Source organism: Dermacentor albipictus, chromosome 2, assembly GCF_038994185.2.
Source record: "Dermacentor albipictus isolate Rhodes 1998 colony chromosome 2, USDA_Dalb.pri_finalv2, whole genome shotgun sequence".
NCBI classification, from domain to species: Eukaryota; Metazoa; Arthropoda; class Arachnida; order Ixodida; family Ixodidae; genus Dermacentor; species Dermacentor albipictus.
In genome coordinates this window covers 126,396,608-126,403,423 of record NC_091822.1, presented here as the reverse complement: position 1 = coordinate 126,403,423, position 6,816 = coordinate 126,396,608, and positions in this window count along the sequence as shown.

Sequence of the window (6,816 nt, the reverse complement as noted above, 5' to 3'; positions counted from 1 at the left end):
CGTATCCACTTCCCTGCTGCGCTAATGGGAGTATTTTTCTAACCTTCCACGGTGGCCTCAGTACGTCTAGAACCCCACAGCGTCCTGCGCTCTACGCAGTTGTACGAGACTGGGGACCACGAGCCGTTACGCAACTTCCCAAATAACAACACGAATCGGTTTTGGCACTTGGTAGAGCCGCAAACGAGGGATGCAAAAGAATTGTGATTGTTCGCCAAATATACATTTCTCTATAATTCTTCCAGAGCTAATTCGAAAAACGCTACTAGAAATCTTTAATTGGCACTTTCGCTTGTTAACTTGCTCTTGGCAATGTTCTTCCTGCGCATCTTTATGCGCGATTCCATTTTATGTGGTTCTTTGTTTGCCAAGTAAAGAAGCGGCGTATCTCGCAGGTGTACCTGTGAGATACACGTTATTTCAATTCTCTTTTGCGGGTTTACGCGTCTTTATGGCGAATGGTGGGCACTATACACACTTGTACTAGTAAAAGTACCCTTCCCCTAATTTGCATAGAAATGTTTCCTTGGGTTAAGCCCGAGTTGCTTGGCTGGTGGTGGGAGCGCGCGACGCCTCGTCGCGCTGTTTTCGCTCAAGCGATCTATCTCCTCCGCATCCCCTACTACTAAGTCTCACAGGGTTCCTCGTGTATTTCCTCCTCGTTCACGCCGTCCGCGTCCGCGGACGAGGCTCGGGGCAACATAAAAAAAAAAAGGCCTCCACGAACTACAATCAGGGGCCTGACTACAGGTTTAACTACTGAGTAGTGATTAAAATTACCACATGATTTCCTCTGTTTAATCTTCGTATGATCGCGAGTCCTCTGTGTTTATTGCGTGGTTGGCGTGGGCGGGTATAGGGTCGCTGTAATCACTGATCCCGTAGGCCTCCACCATGCCAATCTTGCGAACAACGTGCTCGGGCAGCGTGTAATGTACCAGCCCACATATTAGGAAAGCAGTTGTCACCTCAGTGGACTTTATGCTTCTTAACATCGATTTAATCACATTCAGCAACATGTTTGCGACACGTGCAGTGTCAATTATGGTAAAAATGGGCATCTTTCTACACGCCCCCCAAGAAAGCCAACGTTACATGACTACTATTAAAAAGTCTATCCCCCGCAAGAGTACAAATATGCCCACCAGGCAGCTTAAAAACTGCTAAATTTAGCTGGATAGCCGCTATATTGGCAACACTGCGCACGGCACTCCGTTGCGCTGCGCGTGTACTCTCTCCTAGGTCATGGCACCCGCCTTGCACGTGCTATCAAGATAGAACAGCTGTGCTTGGACCGGCAAAGAAATAGCGATGTATATATACGGGAGTAAAGCCTGCGAGATTCTGTCTCTGGTGTATCAAACTATCATGACTGAGCTGCAAGGAGAAGGAACAATGTGGTCGCGAATTGCAACAAACATCATGTAAAACGGAAAACTTCCGCATTTCGACCGATCTGATTTTGCGCACGGCGGTTACCATGCCAGGCTGCGTTCCTTTAGATACCATGGATTCACGTGTGAAACTGTTGAACTTGAGAGGAGGCTGCTGGCCTCGGACGCGCGAGGCTCGAATGTGTCTGCCACTGTTGTGCCCGTTCACCATGCGAGAGTACCGGGCTACATGGCTACGCGGCCACCGAACTATCGTGAAACAACGACGACGCGAACAGCAACTTTTGCAAAGATCGCGGGCATCGCGGGCATCGCGGGCCTCACGAAGGCCGCACGGTGCCAGTGACCTCATACACAGGGAGGTCGCTGTCCACTCGGGGAATGAGTGGCGCTGGCGTCTGTGCGCAAATAAAGTCCCTCAATAATTTTAAAGTACAGAAAGGCTTTGATCCAGCCGACGACGCCAGCGATAGGCTGATCGGTGACATGTGACCTTGCTCCGCCCCTTTGCCGCCATGAAAGTCCCTGCGCGCCGGGCGAAGAGCGCGCGTTTCGCCTTTTGTGCTGTGCACATTGCTGCGATAATTTCATCCGGGGAGGGCCGAAGTGCCTTGTTGCTGTTAGGTTGGGTGCCGAAACCGGAGGGAGGATGGCAAGAAGTTATTTCGCATCCCGCGCGGAACCAGAACCTAACCTGAAGAAATGTACGGTTGCACAGAATTAGGGGGGGGGGGGGGGGACGGCAGGACTGAACCTTCGGTAACTGCACGACTATGCGAGGAAAGTAACGTAGAGAGATACGAATGTGCGAGAGAAAGTGTACACGTGTGTGTGCAGAGCTGCGATAGTATTTCATTCGCGCGCATGAATGTTGATGGCCGAAGTTCATGGAGATTAATGATTTTAGGTCATTATGAACCCGTTGACTTAGCAAGTGCAGTATGACCTAGCATGCAAGTAAATAGCGGGGCAGAAGTGCATTAACTAGCTGACAAATATCCGCATTGCTTTTTACGTAATCTCCACCACAAGCAACGGGCGGTGACCCGCAACGTTGTCTGAACAGCCCAATCAAACGCTCTCCTTGTTCATAGGAGGTCAACTTTGTTCACTTTCAATATGAATAACACTGCCTACACTAAGCAGTTGTTCGTGCCTAATTAGCTGACAAGAGGCGAGGAGCCCGTTCAAGTGAAGATGGTTTCGATGGGGCCGAGCAAGTGCAGTGAAAGCAGACAACCGGATGAAGAGGGTGGTCCCTGCCTCTGAGATTGGTCCGCTTCCCCTTACTTAGCTTGCGATGGCCGGTCAAAAATTGTTTCGGCGTGCAACGGAAGGTTAAGAATGCAGCTAAAACGGATCCTCAGCAAGGAATAGTTGGCAGAGCGATGTCATATACATGTTTAAAGGGCTCGCTAACACTTTACTGCCACGCAAAAAGCTTTATTATACACAAATCCATGCTCACCGGCAGGTCCGAAGTAGCAAGTGCCTGGGCGATCAGCGGGCTGCCATCTTCTATTCCTTTCTGAATGGGGCAGTCTCTGGTTATTCAGAGAAAAGTTCACTTTTGTTCGGCACATCAATGCATCTTTAGCGCCTGCACGTCTCTTTGACGCGGTGAGCTTTCTTGGATTCGTGGCGTCGCGTGACAGACAGGCAAAGTGGGCGCAGCCCGAAAACTTTTGACCGATAGCAGAGCGTTAATGGTGGAAAGGCCTTGAATCTGGGATAATTAATTTTGTTCGGTTAATAATGCATAATCAAGGTGTGCTCGTCATATAAGATTGGGAGCTCTCGCAGTGTTCGTGACGTCACAGGACAGACAGGCGAAGTTGGATGTGGCCTGAAAATTGTTTGACCAATGGTGGAGGGCTGATTGCAGAATTGCAATAGAAAAGTTTGATATAGCTTTACGTTATAGCGCCCCAAATGTGGATGTATGGTGATTTCTGTTCACTATTTTATTGCGGCTTAAGTCCCTTAATATACAGATATATAGATAGCAGATGTTAAGGCCCGAGGGCACTTCCTCGGGTGGACAGGTTTTCGAAGGCTCACCACATTGAATCGGATGAGCCCCTCATGCCATACAAACGTAATGTTACGAGCTTAAACCCTTGAGGCAAAAATTGTAACTTTTATATTTGTGCCATTCTTATGCAAAGTTTAAGTTTTGATATGGCAAATCGATTTCTAGATTAAAGAGATGCGGATGTATTCTCCTGTCTTGCGCAACTACGATTACAGACCTCCGAAACGCTCGCTGTGTCTCACGGACAGTCTTTGCTAACAGACATTAAGTTAACTTCACGGAGACCAATCCACTGGCATTCGTACAAAATATTGAAGAACCTGGAAATAATCTTGCGCGTGGATGGAAAGTGTGCGCACACGTTTACGTTGCTGATATAAATAACGGCGGATACTTTAACTGTAGAATCTCTTTACCTGATACCGCGCGAGAAATGTTCAGCGATGTGTGCTAACTCCGCTTTTTCAGGGAGAACGAAATGTGCACATGCGGTGCTCGCATTAAAATTGACAGCACACGCGGCGCCGCAGCTGGCTTGCAAGTTTCCGGCGATTTTCACGCTGAACACGCCGGGTCATTAACGCACACGGCGATAAAAAACACGTTGAACAACCCGCTGAGTGCTGTTTTCATACACGCGTCTTTAGTGCAGCGAGCTAGGTCAGCGCTCCCCGTGTTTCATGTAAGTTGAGCGAAAGACGAAAAGAAAGAGTGGCAAACAGTGGCTGGGTGAAATTTCCAACGCCACTTGTTGTTCGCCGTTACATGTGCTGCTCAGACAATTCTTCTATATTTAGTTTAGGATAAATACCTAAGACGAATTATGCAAAAAAATACAGTTCACCTCACGCAAAAGTCAGCTTCTAGTTCTCGCCTCGCCCCACTTTAGGAGCCAATTGTTGACCTCTGTGTTTTCTATACGTACTGTGTAAGGTTCTTTTATACCTGACCCACTTGTCTCCAGCCTCTGTGGGCGCTATCAGTAAGGTTGTGCCTACTATACATAGAAGAGAAGAGGTTAAAAAAATTTGGTGCAGTGGCCCACACGAGATGGGAAACCGGCACACTTTGTATTAGAACTGCTTTCTCAGCCCTTTAGAATGTCAAAAGTAAGCTTTACACCATTCGACTTTGCACAAAACGCTCAACGATTCCGTAAAACCACTCAGCACACGGAAACTCATATCACCCGCCTCATTTCCAATTTTTAAACAGTATCACGCATAACAAAGACCACAACGCCAACGTTGAACTTAAGCGCTCCTTTATTAGTAATTTAGTCCTTCTTTACGACGTACAAATATTGACTACAATATATTACCGTTGATACTCAGCGAGGTGCCCTAGGCAAATTTGGTCCCTAGTGCGAGCCGCTGTAGCTTCTACTTCTACCACATTGTCTAATTTGTCTTATTGTAAACTCTACTAAGCCCACGCGGCTGCTGTGGCCTCTCTCATTGGCTCAAAACGCCAGCATTGTGGACTTCAGCATGGCGGAATCGGACGATATCTATAGAAGAGCAGCCCCCTGCTTTGTTTTTGTGGGGGTAGGTGCGCGTTCCAGAAATTTATACGTGTTTTTTCCCTCTTATATAGCTGCAGTAGCAGGTCGTCTCAGGTAGGAGGCCATAGTACAATCCATGAGCTTGCTTAGAAGAGATGAAGACAAGGGGGCGGGGGGGGATGGCAACCAGAGATCTTTGTTCGAAACAGAACGCGCTTTGTCGTTTAAGCGTCACAAAGTGGCCGGTCTGCAAAATTTGTGACAGCGGAAGGGAGAGAACAGCCAATCGGCCACTGAACTCCGCGGAAGTTGGCATACCTTGTTTGCCGTATGCCTGGGGAAGATATAGTGCAAAAACATTTTCTCACCTTCCAATGAATAAAATGCTTATATAAAAGAATATATTTTTCTTCTCAAGCTTAAAGATGTTCTGAGATCGTAATACGTACAACTACTAAAATTTCTTGCTATTATTTTCTCTGCATGGTCGCTAGTTGGATCCGAACGTGCCATTCCGGAACTGCAGCAGCCGTTTGGATCTACTCGAGCTCACCAGACGTGCCATGCAAAGCCGGTCTCGTAGTGAGCGCGTAGTCGCTTGAATAGAAGACCTCTCACTGCGTTCTTTTCTTAACAGATGACGCGTTCGGTTTGAAAACGATTGATAGGAATGTGTCGTCATTTTGACGTCACCAAAAACGTGATCGCACCTTGCGCCTGACGGCATCGGCGCGGCCTGGGCCAAGAGCGTGAGGTGAAACTGAGCGCGCGTTTAGAACAACGGTCCCCTGTCGCGCCCCAAGGGCACGATCAAATTGTACTTCAGTACCACGTGTTGCACCCTTTATTTGTCCAGAATGTGTAGAATGAGGTGCGCTGCGAATAGCAGTCCGCTATCGTTTGTCACGCATTATAAGGGAGTCGCCAGGGGCTTATTTGTTAAGCATATTATCGCCGTGGTCGTAGGGACGACAGTAGCATGCACAATGTCATTCAGAGGCACTTGAGAAACGGCGAAGCATGGTGCACAGTTCAACAAAGGCCCTATTGTATATTTTTTACCCTGTGCTGGTTCTGTCTAATTTTTTCCTCTCCATGAATACCACGTACGGAGAGAAACTCAAACTATTTCGCTCCCACAGTTTTCCAAGCCTCATGAAGTAGCAGTGGTAACGTAGAAAGTACATTTTTTTCCACATGGATATAATAATGAGTACGGAGTAAATGAGGACTTTTGTTTATTCCAGGAAAGTGAAAACTACTTAATACATTATGTTCCATTGGTCTCTCTTTCGAGCTACTAGGAGTGTTCTGGCAGCTCTATTTACATATGGCTGGCCGAAATCGCATACTCCAAACACGTTCATCTGGTTCAATCAGAGCTTCGCGCGTTCTCCAGGTGAGAGCTCGCAGAAGCGCTGTTGCCTTTGAGCTGGCCGCCCAACTGAGATCAGACCGAGTTTCGATATCCCCCGATTGCTCCGGAAGCACCTCAACACTCGCGCTCGGGCACGCTTTCTGCGGCTTCAGTGTCGAAGAGACTCCGCATCGCTGCAAACCGAGTCCCAGCGCGGTAAGAACTAGGGCAATGTGCCGTGTAAGTGTTTTTGTGTGACCAAAGCGATATTGGTTAAATAGAGTCATCGCGTCCATTACCTAAGCACTATTTTTGTTCCTGTCATGAAGCTAATTTCTTTAGTGTGTGCCTGCACGTGTTTGTTGAGAAGGGAACAAATAGAAGAATCAAATGCCCTTTGCTGACAATATGAGAAAGAAGCTATGCCATTCGCTGAAATAATGAAAAAGAAAAGAATGAAAAGAAGAGAATGTATGCGTGCTGCGTTGTTGAGGTATTTTGAGATATCCATACTTACAGCTGCTCT